We start from the raw sequence: 21,542 nt of genomic DNA on the forward strand, positions 1-21,542 counted from the left end.
TTCCATCAATTAAGATGGATAAAAATGTCCAACATTTAGTTTCACACTGGTGACTTTGCCAGACTGGCTCATGGACCATCTTCTCTGCCTCAGATTTATTCTTAAAGCTCCTGTGGTGCTGAGGCCATGTTCAGGGACTGACCTGGAATAGTGACTGAGCTGATTTCTGGTTTTGTGCCCACTGGTTCCATGCTGGGATTGCTACAGGTGTATCTTAGAGCTTTGAAAAGTCATGTCCTCATTGTACACTGAGCAGTCAGGCTGCTTTAGGGAGGAGATCAATGCTGTCTCAGCATCCTGAGCAGTTGAATCATCACCAAGCAGGTCCTTTGGTCTCTCCAGCAGCAGACGAGATAGCAATCCTATCTGAGTTTCCCCAAAGGAGAAGATGCTGTCTCACTGCTCAGGAGCACAAGTGTCCTGGTTCTGAGGTGTCTTAAGATACAGAATATGTTTGCACAAAACCCCTTCCTGAGTACAAACCTACTGTGGGTGAGCAGCAGGTCACCAGCTATAGCCTCTCCTAGCAGAGCACATCTTCCCTGGGACAGCCCCCCGAGCCCAGCTGTGTTAGTCTGTGCTACAGTCTAGTGTGCTACAGTCAGTGTGGGGCATGAGGGAAAAGTGGGTATTTGAGGCACCTGAATCTGCAGAGCTGTTGGGTTTTGGCACAAACCCAAAACCCTCTGAGCTGTGGTTGGGAGGGAAAAGAAGAGGAAAGTTTCTTTTCCAGGCCTATTTCTAAAAGGAAAGAGTGGGAAACCAGATTTTCAGAGGTGCCCCACATCCCCTGCTCCCCCCAGGATCTGGAGGTAGTCAGCATCATGGCTATCAAACCTTCCTGCCTGCTTTCCTCTCCTTCTCCCCTTGCCATGGACTCCTTGAGGCACACCTTGGGAGTGTGCCTCCAGATCCTGCAAGCCTCAGGAAATTTATCAGTCACTATTCTTTCCTGACACAGCTACAACATTTCATGTGCCTCAGAGAAATTACCCAGTGCAGCTATTGCCTGGCTGAGCACACAGAAGGGCACATTTTCCCCAGAACATAAGCTTCCCTCTCAAATAAAGACAATTGCCCCCAAAATCCCAGCATTTCCAGGAAAGCCCTGGCACCAGGAGAGAAGAGTGGCCAATACCAGAGGGTATGTTGACTTTCTCTTCCAGCAGACACCCCCCACTTCAAAAGCTGTAATCCAAGGCTAGAAATGAGGACCTCTCTCTCTCTCTCTCAACAATATGCATAAATAACACATATAATTACATCTATAAAAATATTTATATATATATGTATATATATATACACACAAGAGTGCTGCCTTCTGTTGCTCAACATACATTGTAACAGTGCTACAAAGTGCCCATTGACCCTTGCAGTACTTTTAGGGCTTTTGGAATGTTTGGAGGGTATTAAATTTTTCCAGGTTTCTTTGGAAGATTTTGAACTCACCATATATTTTCTGGCAAGGGTTTTTTTTTTTTTTCTGTAACCATACACAGTTTTAGTGAGAGACAGAAGATGCTGCCTCAAGTGTAACAAAAGGGCTTCTCTGGAAGAATTTTTTCCTGTGTTTCTAGGACAACAAGAGACATAAGAAAGAAAAGATCCTGCAGCATCACAGGAAAGCCAAATTGGGGCTTGGCACTGCAGAGCCCTGCAGCTGACTGCCAGGGTACTACAGACTGTATCCCCTCATTTCCACCCACAACCCTGCCTGGACCTGGGCTTGCACAGAGGAGAGACCTTGGTCTGGTGGGTAGATGGGCTGTTGTCTTTCAAGGGCAGGCCTTCTGGCCTCTGAAAGGGGATTTATGTCCTGCCCTCCTGCTTTATTCGGTATTCCTTCTGCTTCTGCAGCAAGCCTGGAAAAGCTGCTGGGCACTTGGTCTCCTATGGCTGCAAGGAATGGGGATGCTCAGGAGCAGCCTGCAGGATTGCAGTCCAGATCAATAAACCTTTTGGCTACACTGGTCTGGGCTCTTTGGATTGCCCTGTGTAGGCACACAGCCCTTTCCCAAAAGCTCTGACAGCCACTGCAAGGTCTGCACATTCCTCTCTGCTTTCCACACCTCTGGTGGTGGGAGCTGTGAAGGGAGACCTGCAAAGGGTCTCATGACAAGTGGTGCCCAGCACACTCACAGTACAAGATGAATATAAAACCCAGGATAGAGTCAGAGCCAAAAATTCCAGGTCTCTACATCCTTCAGAAGTCTGCATTGCCTGGTTTTTGCTAGAATGGCTCTTGCAAAAGGTCCAGAAATGCAAAATCTACCTTCAAAGTGGAAGCTAACTCACAGTGAGGAGGAGGGCTCTTACATATCCCTTTTGCAGTAAAAAGTAGGGAAAAAAAGTGACCTCCTAGTTAGGTTGGAGCTCCTGCATTCCCATTCAGCAACCCCAGGGGAGAGCACGGCTAGATCATTACAACTTCATTGCCATTCCCCACTTCAAACAGTGAGTTGAGCTGTGTGGCATTGCGAGCAAGGGAGGAAAAAACAGCTGAAACAATGGTGGATGGAAGTGAGAGAGAAAATGGAGGGGAGAAACAGAAAGGGGAAAAGGCAACAGTATCAGGAGAAGAAAAGATGCCCAGGGCACATCCTGCAAGGTTTTGTTTCCCGTCCAGGTGTCGGGCAGAAGACCTGCTTTTCACCTAGGAAATAGCCTCATTAATTATGGCTGTTGAGTATGGGAATGCAGCAGCTCTTTGCCATTCTGCTGCTCGGGTAGCCTGTGACCCGAGCCGTTCAGGTTTCCCAAGCATTTAGCAGTGTGGTCATGCTAATTTAGTTCGGTTTTTCAAAGGCTTGTGGGGAAAAGTCCTCTTCTTCCCAGAGGCATTGAAAGTTTTGACCTCCTGACCCTCCCTTTTACTAGGAGGTTCAAAAGCAGCATTGCAGCTGTTAAAGTTTTTCTTCATGCCTCAGTGATTCTCTGATGGGGGACCAAGCTGGTGTTTATCTAGGCTTGACCTCTCTTCTTTGAGCCCGGAGACGTCTCTTTCGTTCAGTGCCACAGGCAGGGCAATGCTGGAAACCTCCCTGCCTTGCCATTCACTCCCTCTCTGCTGCAAACCCACCAGTGCCCATTACTAATCCATCCCCCACCAGGAGCTGGAGTTCCCGGCACTGATCCCATTTGTCCATCACACTGCAGATTCATTTACATTTAATCCACCATGACTTGTTCATGAAACACAACCCTCCTCCTGCTCTGATGCTGGAACCCATTTGGCTTCCAAAAGTCAACTGCTGCTTTCAGGGGAAGAAAAAAATCCCCCTTCCCAACAGGCTTGCCTGGCATGGACCTTTGGTATCTCTTCCTTCTCTCCACTGCCAAGGCTCATTATTTGCAGGGAACATCCTCCCCTTAATTTACATCTTTGTCACCACGTCTAGGGTGACAGGCTCCTCAAGGGCCAAGATCCATCAAGGCATTTGAGCACAGGTTTAACGTAAAGCATCTTGTTTCAGGACATTGCTCACTTCCCTCAGCTGAGACGTTGGAGAGAGATGGCCTGGATTTGTAACTGTTGTGTCCTGGATATTTACTCACAGCAGCCCGATTTTCAAGCCAGGACAGGGTGGCTTCTGCTTTAGCACAGGTCTCACCAGCTCACCTCAGTGCTGAAGCATTAGGTTAGGATGCAAAATGTGGTGAGAGGAGGCAGGAGAAGAAACGTCTCTGAACTTCTAGTCCCTGGAGCTGTGGCATTAACAACATTCACACCGACAGATTAGGGTCATTAACGTAGTCATTAAAAAAAGGGAGAGTCCTACTGTGAATAATGGCAGGTGCTTCACACACTGGCAGGTGCTGGGTCCCTGTGGTGGAGGCTTGAAGGTGATGAGATAGTGATGAGTGTGAGACATCTCCAAGGCAAGAGCAACACTCACCCTTTTTACACCTCTCCTGCCATCTGAAAATGGTGGCAAGCACGGAACGTGCATGGATGAAGGACTGAACTACCCTGGATCATGCCGCCAGTGCCCACGTGTCAGAGCACTCTGCTGAAAGGTGCTTCTGGTCAAAACTGGCAAAAGGGCTTGTGCTCTGGGCTCCTGCACCCCTGCTCAGTTATTATCTCTTTGGGTGAGCTCAGCTTCTTGAGCTGCAAAATTGGGATAATGTTTACTTTGCTTCCAGGGGCGTGGAAGAATAATTAATTAACGTTTATGAAATGCTTTCAGATCCCTGAACAAGAGGAGTGAGATAAGCAGAAAGGGTTCATGAGGTAGGTGGGAAGCGTTACGCTGAATTATTGCGATTCAAAGGTAAATTACTGTTATTGCTGCCTAATAAGCAGGCACAGCCATTAGCCTCTGACAATCTGATTTCTAACTCTGTTAGCTCCTTTTCCCCTCCTTCTTCCCAATAAAAAAAGTGTTTTCATCTTTGCTAGTCCCACCCAGTTCAAGTTGACTATAATAACCTGATAAACCATGTGAGGCTGACCCTGGTGCTTGTGGATGAGACCTGAAGCAGGACAACTCTGACCACTGCCATGAGTTTCTCACCTCTGATAGCATCTGGGGGAGGCAGACCACTCTTCCTTTGCAATGGGAAGCATCCCCAGACCAGTCTCCCATCCAGCTTCAAGCAGCAAACTTGCTGTGTGAGCTCCAAAGCTTGTGGCAGGTCAAGATGTGAGGGTGATGTGATCCCACCACTCACAATTACCACCCCTCAGGTGAGCTGGGAAATGTCCTTGTGCATGCCTCCAGCCCAGCCTTTGCTTAGAAAGGCTGCAATCCTGGGAAGGGCCTTGCACTGGCGATGGGTAGGGGGCACAGTGACATGGTGGGCAGGCACACAGGAGCTCGGAACTGCTCTAAGCTGAGCTGCAAACAGTCCTTAGGCACTTTGGCCATCTTTGCCTGGAAACCAAAGCAAACCTGACCTGTTTTAAAGCAGTGTGAGTAATGTGAATCCCGGGCTGGTGTGAGCAGGTTTTTCTGGTTCTTGCTCCAGCTATTCCCCCTCCTTCCCTGCCTGGGCTCCCAGTTTCGAGCTGGGAGGGCACCTGAGCCTGGCACAGCTTCCACCCTTTAGGACACCTTTTCCTGCTCTCTACCTGTGCCATTCCCATTGCCCCTAATTGCTTTCCCAGCACCATGCCTCAGAAGCCACCTGCCAGGCTGTGCTCTCAGAATCCCCCATTACACAGCCAGCCCCACATTTCAGCCTCACAGCCCCCTCACAGCAGCAGCACTGTAGGTTCTCTCCCACACCTCGCTTTGCTGGTGCCAGGTGTCAGAGTAGAGCACAATCTTGCACCAGCTCTGTGCTTTGCTGGTACCCAAGTGGAGATCTTGGGCAGAAATAAGGAGAGTCCCAAGCCTGGATTGCTTTTGGTACTGACTTGAACATCCAAGACCACATCTACACATAAGCTCGTAAAGTACAAGCAAGCTTTCTCATTTCTAATTGTCCTTTTAGACTCAAAACCTTTCTTTAATTTTTTTTTCCCTGCCAGGAAGACCAGTGTTATGTATGAAAACCCCAGTTTAGTAAGACAATTACCCCTGAGCTGGAACCCAACACTGAAGATTTAACCCCCTACCGCATTTAAGCCTGAGAGAGAACAGGATTGAAGGCCTAAAATTATTCCAGTGCCTTGGTGCCTCCCTGGAAATCCCAGTCTGATGGGAAAGCAGCTGTCTCTTTTAAAGGTACAATAAAGTTAACAATAGTTATCCTTAGTTGACCAAGCCCTAACTGGGTCCTATATGCACCTGAAACATACAAATAGTACCTAAACAAAGAAGAACAGAGATTTGTTTGTTTGTTTTTATCTTTGACAAAATTTTGCAGTCTTTATTTTAATTTTAAAGATAAACTGCTATCATCTTCAAGGGACTGATTTCTTATTAGCTATTGATTTTACATGAAGATGGTATTTGTCAGGATATTTATCTGCTCTCCATGTCCAGAGTAGGATAGGCAACGTCAACTGGAATTCGTTTGGGGAGATAAATTGAAAATAGATTTTATAACCTACTCTGCTAAGAATAAATAGTGCCCAATACTCTACAAAGTATCACTTGACTCAGGTTTTCCTAGTAACTACATAAATCATGCAAAGTCGCTTTTCCATTTGTGTGTTAGTGGCATGCCTGAAACAGAAATATCATCCAACAGATGCACATTCAGCATGTATCTTCCTTTCTATTGGAAAGTCAGTAAATTGGCTTTTGCTTCCATAATGCTGAGCTCTTGGCAATTTTTGAGCATAGCCGCACTCAGCAAACAGCAGGCAGCTCTAATAACAGGCGACCTAAGCAAAAAGGAGGATTTAGACTGCCCTTACTCCCTGAGATCTTCCACCTCTTAATAGTCAATACTTGCCTTCAGGCTGTGGGTTACTTAAAGAAGCCAGGCCAGCCCTGTACCAGTGAGGCTTTGCAAAGGGCTGCTCATCTCCTGCAGCGTCTGTGAGCCAGCACTGCCCAAAACACACGCAGCAGCCCCGAGGGGGACATGTCACAGCACATGTAGTTGCCTCCAAACAACACTCTGGCAAGTCCTGTTTTCCTACCAAGCATCCCCCTTTTCCCCCCAGGCATGGGAAATATGCCTGGCTGCCATTCAGAGTGGGAAACAACTGAAAAGCCAGAAACTTTAGACGGGATGAAGCCTGGATTGTGTCGCCCTCAACAAGAGGGAGTTTTAGAAAACACCACCTTTGTGAAACCAGAGAGAGAAAACAACACAGAGCCTGGCATGGGCAATGAAATATGTATGTACCTAGGACCTCATCCAGCCCTCTCCCGCCACTGCACCTCTCAGCTTTGCATTCAAGGGGCACTGGATCTCATCCAAAAACGATGCACGGGAACAAATGTAGCCCTGGCAACCCCACCGAGGGCAGGGAGGAACAAAGAGGACCCCCGGGCTGAATTTGTTTCTATTTTTAATCCTTATCTTTACCCATCACCCCCATGCATGGAAAGAGGCTTCTCAGCTGTATAGATTTGCATTGCTATGGGAGTTTGAAGTGATAAAACATTTGGCCTGCCTATTCAGAAGCAATTAGTGATTCAAAGCAGCCTGAGACATCTTAAAAGGGCCTGGTTTTCCAAGAGACAGGTGCTCTGAGCTGACTTCAGGGGAAAACAAAGTTTTTAGACAAAAAGAAGTCACTGTCTGCTTGAAAATGCAATTCCTTCAAGACTGAGTAATGAAAAATAAATATTGCACTGAAAATTCCAGATTAGGCTGGTAAAATCTGGGAGGAGGTGGGGAGATAGGCCTGATTTACAGTGCTGGTAGAAGTAATGTTTATGTATCTGTTGAACACATATAATTTATAATTTTATGTTACAGGTTTCCCCTCCACCACCATGACTAATACAGGCAGAGCCATCCCCCACTAAGCCTGCCATCCCAGCATCCCTGTCCCAACAGCATTAAGATAGAATTTCTCACTCACATCTCCTACCAAGAGAGGAGGTATTTTTTTTTAAGCATTGCTGCCCTTAGACCTTTACATCCACCTCGGCAAAAGGGCAGCTTACCAGCCTTTGATCTGACTGCAGTGACTACCACATCCTGCCACTGTTGCAGGGTAAACTGAGGAAAGGAATGAGACCTGCAGCACAGCCCATGCTGTTACAGGCTCTGGCAGGATGAGAAGCCCTGGAAAGGAAGCATGGGGATGACTAGCTCTTGAGGTCCCTGGGACAAGCTGGGAAAACCCACGCTAAGGGCAAGATTGCCCATGCAGAGACATCAGGGCAGGACAAGTTGGTATACAAATGTCCAAAGCAGAGAAGAAAGCATTCACTCTCCCCCTGAAGAAGTTGTCCTGTGGTGCCTTCCCCATGCAGCTCTTTTTCTCCCTTTGTCACCAGGAGACAGAGTTTCCTGCAACAGGCAGCTGAGAGCAAATTGAGGCTTTTGCTTTGTGCTGTGGAGGCTCCAGCTTCTCTCTGCTATCGAGTTATGCTGACACAACCACTGAATTGCTGGGTTCAGGAGAAAAGGGAGGAGGAAGAGATCGCTAACTTCCATCCGGAGGCATCTTCTCCTCCCCACTGTACTGTGTACAGCACCTGGACTCCCTGCAAAACCACCCCAGTCAGCCAAAGTCGTTCCCACCACACATGCCACGTTGCCCGGGGGCTGCTGCTGGGGCTTTGCCAGGCAGAGAACGGCACAAGGAGACTGCAGGAAAGGCTAGGGCTGAGTTAAATCTGAAAGGATTTCTTCCAGAGAGCACTTGAAAACTAACAGGCCAGGGGGCCACAGCTGGCAGGGGATGCATTTTAAACTGCTTTTTAATCTGAGAGCAGATATATCCATCACCATCTCTAACATCTGTCTGGCAAGCTGCATGGGTGGGGGCAATAATCTCCCAGGCTGTTACATGCAGACTAACAAAGGAAGAAGCCAGGCAGCAGATACATTCAGCAGCCCTCAGAGGCTTCCAAGGCAAAGCACTGGCGGTAAGCAGGTGCTGCTCGGCCCCAGCAAGCCATGGAGGAGCACCCAGGTGGTGCAGATATGTCCCCTTTCCCATAGCACTGCAGGAATCAAATGCTCTTTGGGGAAAAAAATACCCTCCCCTACATGCAGCTCTGCAGGGCTTAGAGAGCATCTTGGTGACTCAGCTCCAGGGCTGGCTTGGTGGGGTTCAACACGAGTCTCCTGCTGAAATCAGGGCTTGCAGCACACACTCACACACATACAGGGACATCTCAACCCCAGCAGCTTTCAGGCTGGAGAGCAGTAATAAAAGGAGAGACAAAAAAATACCTTTTCCTACTTCCCAGTCAGGAAACAAAACTCCCAGATGCAGCTTAAATGTAAAATAAACAGCATGCAGATATCAACCTGCATCTTCAGGCACTTATATGTCCTCATGCAACTGATCCCAACTGGAGTTTTTGCCCAAGCTACAAAGCATCAAAGGCATGGGCATGAGTTGCAATCACTTTTCCTGTTCCCAGGTTGTTAAACCTGCACTTCCCTGATCATGAAGAAATCACTTGGCCAAAACAAGAGGTCAGACCTGCAAACCTATTCCAGGTGCTCTTCAGAGCATGCTACACCTGCAAGACTAACCTAGATTTAGGGCAAGATCATAAGCACAAGTGAAATGCAAAAAGCAGCAGTAAGGAGGGAACCACAGGGCCTCTTGTGGAAGAGGCCCAAGACACCTGTCTGGGGCCAAGCCTGGAAGGTCTATCAGCCCTCATGACATCTGCTGTGTCTTATCCACACAAACAGCTACTGTCGAGGAGACATCTCACTTTTCTTAGCACATATATATGCACCATCAGGTTTGAACTCCCACTGTTGCAAAGACATGCTAGAGATGTGACCCTGAAATGCTGGAAAGGTTCAGAAAGCAAAATGCACTCACAATTTACTTATTAAATCTTAAACCTTGGGGCTGTGCTGCTTCTTGAGTTGGCAAAGTGTGTGGGACAAAGAGGCTACTAAAATGCCAGAGGTTATCCCCCAGAATCAGGTGTCAGAGAGGACAATGGCAGCTACAGGAAGGACTTTCCTGGATCCCATAGGACCCTCAAGACCATATAGCAACCACTGGGAAAAATGCACCAGGCAAGAAAGAGGAGGTACAGCAGGACCAGTAGGTCAGAGGTGGTCCTGAAGGCCATGTCCAACCCACTGCTGGTACCACCACTTATCCCCTTCCTGCCAAAGGAAATTTCCACCCACCCTGGTTCACTCGTGTGACAAGTTTTTCCTCCCCTACCTCTGCTCAGGTGTGACTTTATCAGCTGTTTTTCAGCCAAGAGGATGCTTCACACCAAAGGGATCCAGAGACAAGCCTTGTAATTAGGACATGGGTGCCACCCACCAGTTAACCCCTCCTCCTTCCTCATTTAGCCTGGGAAGCATAAAGCTGGGTTTGTTTATATTGCCCATACAACTTAGCATTTGTGCATTCTGCTTTCTGTCTTCAGAGCACTTCAGCAGGTGTTTTGCAAGCTTCTTCCCAACTCCCATATGACAAAGGATTTGGACAGGGGTTGGAAGGAGATTAGGGAAAAGGAAAGCTAAACAATTTGCCCCAGAGCAAAAAGAGCTGGGAGCAGATCCAGGATCAACACTCAACAGTTCCTGCCTCTGAATCTCATGCTCTGATCTTTGCTGGTACCTCACTACCTTCAGGTTCAAAGCTGGTATTGTGGAGCCTTGTGCTCCTCTTGGTACCAGAGAGCAAGTTTCCTTTAGGTCACACCCACTGGACTGAGTGGTCCTGCACCAGCAATTAAACAATGTAATTTCAAACATCTGGCAGTGGTTTGTAAAGTCATGATCAGCTCATGTTTCCCTTAAGAGCACCACATGTAAGAGAAGGAAAGGATTCCTCCATTCACCCCAGCTGTGTATTGGGCTGGTTAAAGCAGGCAGTGGTGGACTGACAGCCTGCACTCCCCTCTTCTTTGTGCCTGCACTGCTCTCAGTGCAGAGAGTAGGACTTGATCAAGGACTGTCCAGCTCTAGAAAATCCCCAGGAGAGAAAATGTTTGATTTTTTTTTTTCCTGCCAGACCAATGCCTCTGCATCAAGCAGCTGGAGAAACGTGTGGGCCAACAAAGAAGAAGGTGGAGCAGCGAGTGCTTGGATCAGGCTGCAGAATGAAAACAGCTTGAACTCCTTTTCCCATTGCTAGCCATAACAGTGGAGTAGCTCTAGGAATGTCAATGGAGCTTCAGCAGTCTGGAGCAGCACTATCATTTCTATCATCCTGTACCTGGATATATCTGGTCCAATTGCCCAAAATTCTTGATATATTGACAACCCTGCCACAGCTTTATTGAAGGCACTTCTGACTCACTAAGTCCCTTAAATCATTGCTGGACCAAGAGCAGCCCCTCTCCTGGGAGATTCTGGGTCCACAAACTACTTATTTTCTCCCAATCAGTGGAACAGTCTTGTAATGGAGTTTGTTTTGCTGCTTTTGCTGCAATCTTTTATTCTTGCTACAGAGGGAGAGGAAAGCTCATTAATACAGAGAGAAGAGACACACTCCCCATCTTTGTCTTTTAATCATGAGGCAAAATCAAAAGGTTCTAGCAGATAAAGAGCTACCTAACCAGAGTTTTCTTGGTCCCAGACCCACCAAGAAGCACCTCTCTGGGGTGAGGTGAGAGCACCACTCTCAGACCCTTTGCTTCATCAATCCCTTTGCCTCTGCCTGAACCTGCCATTTGCTCTATTCTTGTCATTGTGTGTCAAGGCTCTGCCCCTTGCTTTGCTTCAACCCTCCCAGATCTAAAATACACGTGAGGCATACAGCATCTTTCCCAAAGCCCTCAAGGACCTGCTGATGAAGACTCAAGAAAGATTAGAGGACTCCAGTGTCACCATTGCTTTGGGGATTACTCCTTTCTGGGGTAGGAGAGGCTGGCAATTACAGGGATCAAATCTCCAGCCCTCTGTTTCATGAGAAGGGAGGGCAAAGCAATTTTGTCTTCTCCACTGCTGGGTATGCAGGACAAACAAACACAAAGTGCCAAGGCTGGAGACTGCAGGGGTTGGGGAGCCTGAAGCAGCACTGTAGACAGCCTCAAACTGCAGGGCCAGGTGAGGACTACCAAATCCACATACATGCAGGCTGAGTAATGTCCTGAGGAGCCCAAACGTACATGGAAATGGCTGGGACTTCAGAAATCTTGCCCAAGGGCCAACGGGGCTCTAGTGAGTGACCACACCAACTTATGTAGATCCCACATTCATTAAAAGTAAAATTACTGTCTCCCTTTAATAACATTATTAATGATGTCTGCTGTCCTAAGAACCAGAATTGCTTGGACCTCACATCTATGGAGGAAATCTGAGCTTATGCTGAAGCCTTCTGGTGAGTGAGCTTTGCCAGGGTCCCTCTGTCACCAGGCCTCTCTGGTGTTTAACTGAGGTTTGGTCTATGCCAGGCCTTCCCAGGGTCAGTCAGTGAGTATGTCTGTCTTTCCTTCTTTCAAAACCCATTTTCACAACACTTGATGGTGTCCTCAAGCAGAGCATCTCTACTTCTCAACAGTGTTTAAATGGTATGAAGAGAAGGAAGGGGCACAGACTTGACAGGCACACAAGTCCTGTCCTTTATTTAAGATGGCAACAGGAAAGAAAACAGACCAAGCATTATTTTTCTTGGTGAGGAGAAGGGATAATTTCCTGTTCATGATTCATCGCTGTCATGTGGAGACAATGACAGTCCTTCATCCTCCTCACAGCTTTGTCTTTAAAACACCGCTCATGCCAGCACACCTCTCCAGGTAAGGTGCAATTACCTGGGAGTTCACTGTCTCATCACTAGCAATTATCCAACTGCCCTGTGTCCCATCAACCCACCCTAATCACTACAGCCCTAAAACTCATAGCTCCTACAGTAAATGCCATCATTAAACCTCTGGGAGTGAATTTACTATCAGTCATGGAGTGATTGCTTGCTGGGGTCACTGCAAACATGCAAACTGAACAGAAGCATTGTTATAAAATACAATCCCACTCAAATAAAAGCAGACGCTATTAGCAAGCAACAGGCACTGTTTATTCCATAAAATACCAGGAAAGATGAGTTATTTAATGACCAATATGTTATTTAATCAGGGAAAGTCCTGCCTCACTGGAGCTAATGTTCCCAGCTCATAAACTGCCTCAGCTCAATTGGTGGGGAGATACAAAGTGAGCTGAATTTGTTCCTGTTTATGGCCTGCAAGGTGTGGGTATGTTTTCCCCTCTCTTGGGTTTCAGACTGACATTACTGTTCATGGGTTTAATAAAGCCTGAAGAATGTACTGGCCTTAACCCTTCAGAGAAACAAGTCTTATTTGAACTAATTGGAGCAGGGAGAGCTGTTGGTTCAAGTAGGAACATCATCCAGTCCCAAGCTGCTCAATTTAAAAACATGATTGTCAAAAAAAAAATAATTAAAATACCCTGTTTAATTCACTAAAGGTGAATTGTTTAATTCACCTTTAGTGAATTTTCATGTTTATTTGTTTTCAGGTTCATCTAGGTCAAACCTCTTCTTACAACATGAGACAGATGTTTTTTCTTAGCTTTCATTTAGATACAAAAAGCATCACTGATTCTCACAGATCTAGTAACTGAGTTTTCTAGGCAGAGCCTCTACTGCTGTAAGCCCACCACTCCAAGATTGTAAACTTTGGCAACATTTCAGTATGCAGGATAATTTTTTTAAAAAACTGACAACTTGTGCTTCATATTCCCATTTAAACAGAGAAAAATTATGTATGTAGCAGGCATGACCCTTTCCCTCTCTCTAATCCCCCCACAGCCCTGGGACAAGCTGACTGTGCTAATCTCACCCCTCCAGGTCATCAGTGCGAATCCAGGTCAGCAATAACATGCTGCCAGCACAACACTCCCTGCTCATTTTGTGATGTCCCTCTGCCTTTCCCTGCCACTGGCATGCTGAGGGACTGCTCTTCTACTATGAGCATGATACTAGGAGGGACCTCCAAGTCTCATCATGCCTTTGGGTCTGTGGGAAAGAATTGTTCAGGCAGATCTCAGCCCTATGCTCTAATAAATAACACAAGCTGTGCTCCAAAAGGTCTCGGTGTTGGTATCCCTCCTCATGCCCCACTTGCAGCAGCAAGACCTGAGTCGTGGAGCTGCTTTTCAACGTGTGCCACTGAATCCATGCAGGACACCAGCCCTTGCACAAGCTCACCCCGTGCCACGGAGCCAGGAAGCTCCTCTGGGATGGCTGTTACCCTGTGGAGGAGGTTTCTCAACTGGGACAGCTTGGATGTGCCCTGTCATTAATGGCTGGCACATCTTTTCACAGATATGTCTTTGCTGGTTTTGACAGGTGCAAAATGTGCTGAGTGCTGCCTCCCCGTGCCGGCAAACCTCTTACCCCAGCCAGTTCCTCACATCTCTGCTCGCATCGTCCAGGCGCCGGGAAAAGCCTTTTCTTTACAGCATGCCCCTGCATACGGCTGAGCCCTGAGGCCCCCTTCCCTCCTCACCCCCAAGCTCCAGAGGGACGGGCTGCAGGAAGGTTACGCTGAGGCAACAGCAGAGCAGCTCTCTATCAGCGGGAAAAGCTGCTTCATTTCAATGTAAAGCCATCTTCTTCTAGCACATCTCAGAGCCCCGAGTGCCCTGCAGGGCTTTGTGAGTTTGACTAATCAGGAGAACCCAAAACTAGCCCAAATTACTCGTTCCTCTTGGGACAGGAGAGCTGACCACACAACTGTGGGAAGGCGCTTTGATTCCCCGGTCCCTGCGCAGGGAATCCCCAGGCATCCCTCTCCCAAACCCCACTGCACGGTCACTTTCAATGCCCCAAACACCGGTGATTTCCCCATCCCTTCTCCCCGGTGTACCAGCTCCGCTGCCGTGTCTGTGCGGAGCACAGGTGCCGCTCGCTGACCGTGCGGAGTCCCTGCCGGCGGCCCCCGACACCCACGGCGTGGAACTGCTCCCGGCTCGGGGCTCGGGGCTGGGGCACGGCCCGAGGGCGCCCAGGGTACCTGCAGGAGGGCCGGGCCCTGCGCGCTGTTCCTCGCCGCGATGCCCGTCGCAGCCCAGCGCCCGCCGTGCTCCCGGAGCCGAGCGGGGACGGGAAAGTCTGGCTCCTCTGCTTCTCGTTGCCAGGACACCTTGGCGTTCAAACATGAGCTGGGACCAATCAGCCCCGGGGCTGGGGAGCACCAGCCCCGCGTCATCCGCTGCTGGCGTTGATTTGAGCGAAAAAGCGTGACAGCGGTCACAGAGCCCGTGGGGAGCTGCCTTTGTGCGGGTGGGCTCTGCCCCCACCCCTGCCGCTCACTGGAAGCCTCTTCTGTCGGGCTGCGGAAAACAAAAGGGACGTGGGGAAAGGAAGGGAAAAGAGCACTTCTCTCCAACTGCAGAACTGTGTTTGCAAGCCTGGGTTCTTCAGCGCGTCCTCTTTCTCCGCGTCCCGGCCCCTATCCCGGTGGTCACCTTAACAGGGAGAGCCTCCCGGTGGTCACCTTGCCGGGAGCGGTGTCGCTTTCCCAGCACCGGCAGTGTGCTCCTTGTGCCCCGGTGCAGCCGCTGCCACCTGCCTGGCTCTGCCCCAGACGGTGCAGTGTGGATGCGGGCCCGCAGACCCACGGCTCCAGGGATGCTTTCTGGCCTGGCTGCAGTCGCAGGGGCATTCTCTTCTCCCAGCCAGCCCCTATAAGATGTTTTTTACAGAGCTCAGAACTGGAGCCTTAAGCCCCTCATGAGCACAGAGGACTCAGGTGCACAAGGCAAACAGTCCATCCTTTGTTAGGGAAACTTTCCTGTCTGACCATTCAGGAATCATTCTGGCCAAAGGGTCAGACAGGAAAGTTTCCTTAACACCCCAGTGCTGGCTTCTCTGCTCAAACACGTGCAGCTGCTGCCAAGGTGCACACCTGAGTGAAAGATGCAGCCATCACCTTGTTTCCTGCAGTGCCAGAGGTGGGAACTGGTGCATCTTGACTCCTCACAGACAGAGAGGGTTCTTCCCAGCCTGCCAGGCTTCTTCCCAAGGTACAGGTGCCTGGGTAGATTCTGAAGAGAGATCTCCACATCACCTTGGTGGTGGTGTAGAGGGATAGATAACAGCAACCCAGGTATTCTGGCAGAACTTCTCCCCTTGAGCTCCCTAGACCCTCCAACCCAGGCATCTGTGTGGATCTCCTTCCTGCCCAGGAAATAATAGTTGTAGGACAACATCCTTCACACCCAGACCACATGCTGAACCTCTGGGATAAGTGCACCTGGCTTCTGCTAACCCTGCCCCCTGTCATTTATTCTCCCCAGAAGAAGACCACTGAGGTTTTGCCAGCTCACAAGAGAAGGTGACCTGAAGAGGGGTCTGAGCATGCTGGAGGGTGGAACCATAGGATCAGCACATGTGGTGCTGTGCCTGACTCACTTCCCCATTATACCATGTCCCAAACACCCATTTTACCCCATTAATTAGCCATGCTGCTGAGATGCTATGCTCCCCCGTGGCCAGCACATGGGCTGGTTTCCTTGCCACCCCACGCCAGCAATTAACAAATCCAGGCTGGCTCCTCCCCCACTCTGCCCTGCAGGTGGATGTGGATGAGCTGTAGCAGCCTTCTCCCAGTGACCCCACATCTTGCCAGTACAGCACCAGGCAGCCTGACTGCCTTCCCTGTCTTTGGGCTCAATACAGCTCCTGGTGAAGGAGGTGTGATTTAATTAAGGACACTATTTCTGCAGAAGATGGTCTGTGTGAAGCTGTAAAGGTCTTGAACTCATTAATTTTCAGGACGTACCAGCAGTTAATTTGTGGTAACTATGGAGCAGACAAGCACACAGGGAGGTGTCTGTGTGGCTCTGAGGTTGCTCTGCTCATCCTCAGAACCAAGCCTCCAGCAGTGCTGGAGACCACGGTTACAGATGTCCCTTGTTTGGCTCACATACCAGATTTCTCCATTGACTTGATGGGGCAGGAGAAGGTGAATGGCAATCACAGAAAGTGATGGGATGGATTCACCCCCTCATTAGCTCCATCACCCAATTACAAAGCTTGGGGAGCATGTCAGCTGTCAGGCAGAGCTGCAGCTCCACTGCCATACAGAGCAGGAGGGTGAAAACATTGACATTTCTGGCAGCCTTCCCAAAGGGAACAGACAAAACGGCAGGAGATCAGGTGTGTGTCAGTATGGAGCCCAGTGGATATGGAAGGACATCCCTATCAGTGCTGTCAGTGCTTTTAACAGCAGGTTCCAAGGGCTGAACAAGGCAGTAAGACCTGGCTGTCTGGGCACTGCCTCGGTGTAGCAACACCCATGACAAAGGCAAATAGCAGCCTTGGCCAGTAGTGGGGCTTGGGGATAAGGCTGTCAGAAATACTGAACTGGGGCTGTTACCAGCATTTCTCCCATGGAGAAAAAGCCATTTCTGAACTTGCATATGATTTAGAAGTGCTCCCCTTTATCCCCAACCCTTTCGGTCCTCACCTGAGACAGGAATGAATTTCCAGCTCCCCAATTCACCATCTCTTATCTCAAGCTTTAACTCAGACAGCCTATCTTAGGCCCCAGTAACCTGGGGAGGTTCTCAGTCAATGGAAAAATCCCACTTGAGAGTGGTTTCTCTCTCAGGCAACTGACTCAGCCCCTGGAGGTGCCATCTTCCTCCTCCTCTGCTGCAGCAGGAGCCAGGTATGGCCAGGCACAGCCAGTGCCTGGTGTTAGATGGGAGAGGAGTCCTGCCTCCAGGCACAATCAGAGGATGTGAGATACCAAAATACTCCAGAGGACCTGGGCCTCGCTTCTTGGCTAGGAGCCACCCCTGACCAGCCCCACACATTTTGTCCAGGCATGGGCAGCACTAGTGGATTGTGTAAGAGATCTGGAGGGGCTGGAAGAGGGCCCAGCAAATATTGATTCAATTCTTCATTCAATGCATGTTCGAGTGAAGCAATTCAGAACTGTTCCATCAATTCAGACTGGCATAATAACATTAGCCAAAAAACTCAGGAACTTGGTCCATCTTTCCTAGCAGATCTATTATTCTGAATCATTCCCTGAGGAACAACAATACAATTATTGTTGCCTGATACACCAAAGCCAAAAATCCTAAAAGTCTGAAAGCCAAAGGTTTTGTTTTCATTTTCCTCTGGAGAAGAATACCTATGGGAATGTGCCAAAGAATCAGTTCCTTGAACAAATAATATTATAAAAGAAAAGGAATAAAGTAAAATTTACTACATGTATCTGATAAGAACATTAAAAAATAATGATAATTTAAAAATAACACTTGCAAACCCCTTTTAGCACTTGGAGCAACCAGAGCCAAGGAAAATGACAGGGCTAAGGAACAATTTTGTGTTGGCACTGCCAGTGTGGGAACAGTGTGCAGGGAGGGAACTGTGATCCTCACCTTTCCACAAGTACACTGCACCCTTAAAATAGACTTGACTTGAAGTTGTGTGTTTTCCACAGTCCAATAACACCTTCTACAAACCTGTGTCCATCTCTGCCCTCCCCTGCTCTCAAGTGATCATCTCTTATACCCCATGCTTTTGGCTTAGCCTATGTATTCCTTGGAGAAACTCCTCCAAGGTGGTATTCTCCCTCTTTCCTCATTTCCCCCAAAGGGTCCTCCTTTCCCATCAGATTTATTTTTCTACATGGCCAGTGGGAACTGAAATGAAGGTAAACACACATATTCATGCACGTCTCCATCTCTATCTGTCTCACAGGTAGGATGCAAACCCTGCTGAAAATAACAACTTTAACCATGGCAACGCACTCCAGCAACACAAACACAAAGGCACTGAGGTTTTAAAAAAGCTGAAAAAAAGAACAAAAGGAGGAGAGGGACTGGGTCCATTGAGGCCTGTTAAAGGCCAGGCAGCTGGATATTGGTTGAGCAGCCAGTCAGCAGGGTTGGTATCTCTTCTCCCTACTTTTCCTCCCTTTGTATTTACATTTCCTTTTGTACTTAACATCTTGCTACATGGAAGTCTTATTCCTTTGCCTCTGCCCGCACTGGGCTTGACTGACCTGGAGGGGAGCTTCCTTCCTTGTGCTCCAAGCTGTTACAAAGAAATGTTACAAGTGAAGATCTTGGGTCCCTGAAAAATCTCAGTGCTGCATTACTGCATGGTCTGATGGAAAAACCAGACCCATGGTGAGATGCCATCGTCTCAGCTCCACCCTCCTCCTCTAAGAGAAGCTGCATGGCTCAAGCCATGAAACCAGCAGCCTCTTCTTGGGATATGGGGTACCCAAGCCCCCTGCATGGCAGATTCCATCACCATCTTGCTGTGCTCCAAGGACAGCTTGGATTGTACCTGCCAGCTGGAGAAACCAGAGCCCTGATTTACTCATGGGGAGGACAGAGACCATCGCTGGTATGGAGCACAGAGGTCCTTCCAGCTGCACAGAAAGCACCTGCAATGCAATCAGGGCACTCCTGGCACACTCCAAGCCTTCAGTGAAGACTCTGGCACTGTTATGAGAGGCTCTGCAGGGCCAAGGCCCTGTCCAGCAGAGCTTGCAGGCCAAAGGAACAAAATCGATGGGAGGTAGAAGAAAGTGTATTTTGTGAACAGCCTTTTCCAAAGATGATGAAGACAGGTGGAAGGGTTAAGTGACCCCAGTGCCAGAAGTGGTCACAGCCCCACTGCTGTTTCACCCTCTTGTAGCTGCTAACCCAGTTTAAGACACAGCCAGGAACACAGGACTGACTGGCACCTGGATGGGTGGGAGGTGAATCTGGACAAAGCTGCAGACCTTTACTAGCCACAGCTGAAATGTTATAATTTTTGGATGATTTTGGCTCTGTGGTGACTTCAGACCTCCTTTTAAAGGGTGATGTGGGTTGTTTTGGTTATTCTTGGTTAAAACCCAGTGAGCCTTTGCAGTCTTCAGAGTGAAGGAGATGATGATGATGACACTGTGTACAGACAGTGACACTGGAGGTGGCATCCATGGCTTAGGAAAGCTGTTCCTGTGCAAATCAGGGAGAGGAGCACCTTCCAGGATAACCGGTTAGCAAAGCTGGTGCCAAAGGGTTAAAGGGTTTTAGTGAAAGCACAGGAGAGACTAAATGGATCGGAGAGTAAAAATCCAATTAGGAGATCTAACAGGAAGAAGCCAAGCCCTGAAACAATAAAGATAATAGTTTTAGCTGCCAAAGAAAAGATTAGAGTGAGAGCAGATTTGTGGTGGGACCAGGAGGAAGGAAAAACTGTAGCAAAAAAAACCCACCACCACCACCACCAACAACAACAACAAAACCCAATAAAAAAATAAAGAGTCGTTATTTCTCAAGACAGATTCACATGACAAACTCATTTACAGCTTCACCTACAGCAAAGCTCATCTCAGGACCCAAACTGTGCAGCTGGTTCTCACCTTTGCAATTGGCTGAATGCCTTCAAAGAAGTTTGAAGTTCCAATTTGAGTTCATCACGGTCTTATCCACATGAATAGGCTGGGAGTGAATTGACCACAGTGAGGTTTCGTTGCTTATTATGCTTTTCTATGTTATCATGTACATACATTTTACCTGGGATGAAAGCAAAGGAAAGGAGCTGGACCAGCCCTGAAAATGTTCCCTTCAGGTCTCAGACAATGCCAGGCTCTCACCTACAGACCCTTACAAACCATGGGTCTCTGCAGGAGAGCCAAGCAGATTTCAAGCTGGGAGGATGGATTTGCAGTCAGGAGGGAGACCCAACACCCATAAAAACAACCAGACAACACCTCTACCCTTCAGAAGAGAAAGAGCCCTGGATCAAAAAAACCCCAAGACGAACTCAGAGCTGATTATGTGTGGTATGCACTGCCAATTACTTACGCAAACGGGATCACAGGAGCTGGCACAGTCTGTGGCCAAGAAACAGCAGCATCTGGAGAGAGCCAGGGCTGTGGGGCAGGCATGCCTGCCAAGCCACTGTGCTGACCTGTGCCCCAAAAGGCACCTCTTTGAAGCCTCAACTCCAAAATGTAATAGGGCAACACCGAGAAAGGGATGAAAGAGGATCAAAGGTCTGGAGGAGCCCTCCTGCAAGCAAGGACTTGTGCACACCAGGACTTCTCAGTCTGGAAAAGACATGGCTGGAGAGGTTATGGCAGAGGGCTACAAAGTCAGGCATGGCCCAAAGAAGGCTGACAGGGATTTGCCTTGCTGCCTCTTCCCAGTGCAAAAACTGGGACTAATTCAGAGCATGTAGGTCCTTGTGTGGTGGGGGTCAGAGCTGGGGAACTCCTTGCCCAAGAAGGATGCTGTCAGCTGTGAGTATTTGCATGAGTTCAAGAGAAGATTAAACCAATAGATGGAGAAAACATAATCTGGATTAATAAACGCAGACAAATGCTGTTTACAAAGCCTGTGAGACTGTTCTCTTGACTTGTTTTAGAAGCAAACAGTGAGGGGCCATATGGGTCACACTCAGCCACGTAGTCCTCACTCCTGGAGGCAGTAACAAGGGGTGAGAAACAAAGGAGTGCTAATCAACATGCCTCTGGGAGCACCTACTGCTCCCTGAAGCCTTAGGATGCTCAGCAATTCAGACCCTTGGTCTGGCTTAGTGCAGGAGTTTCTACTTCCTCATGGCTAAACAGCCCCATGGATCACAGCCTTGTCCCAGGATCAGAGCTGTTAATCAACAGGAAAGCAGAACACTGAGTGATTTCTCCCTGTAGTGTGTGACCTCTGCCTACATCAAAGAAACTCAACCTCAACCAACTTATTTCTAAAGTGTGACTTGTTATACTTAGAACAGAGGTCCTCCCACTGAAGAATCCCACTGTGCCTTCAAAGAATCATCTATCTCTCACACGGTTCAAGCTCCATCTCCAAGCTCATGTGATCCCACTCAGCCCATGGCCATGGCCATGTTCCTCCACCACCAAAAGCACACTGCTCACATCAGCCAGCGTAAAGCCACCCACCTTCCTCCTCCCATCTCCTTGTCAGACGGGAACACACTCTTGCCAGTTCCCAGATGGGAAGAGGAAACCTTTGCCAGCCCCATGCCAACCCCAGGACAGCAGGTCTCCCTGCCAGCTTCAGGTGTGCTGAAGCATGTTTGCCAGCTCAGGCAA

General features: G+C 48.6%; 1 protein-coding gene across 1 annotated transcript in view; it reads right to left on the reverse strand.

Annotated features, from left to right (window-relative positions):
- Positions 1-14,605, reverse strand: part of LOC131559126 (ras association domain-containing protein 8-like) — a 33,644-nt gene extending 19,039 nt beyond the window's left edge. The window contains exon 1 of the mRNA XM_058807376.1: positions 14,484-14,605. The gene's annotated coding sequence lies outside the window, so the exon portion shown is untranslated. The remainder of the gene's footprint in view (positions 1-14,483) is intronic.
- Between the last annotated feature and the right edge of the window lie 6,937 nt (positions 14,606-21,542).

The sequence above is a fragment of the Ammospiza caudacuta genome, chromosome 6, assembly GCF_027887145.1.
Source record: "Ammospiza caudacuta isolate bAmmCau1 chromosome 6, bAmmCau1.pri, whole genome shotgun sequence".
Lineage (NCBI taxonomy): Eukaryota > Metazoa > Chordata > Aves > Passeriformes > Passerellidae > Ammospiza > Ammospiza caudacuta.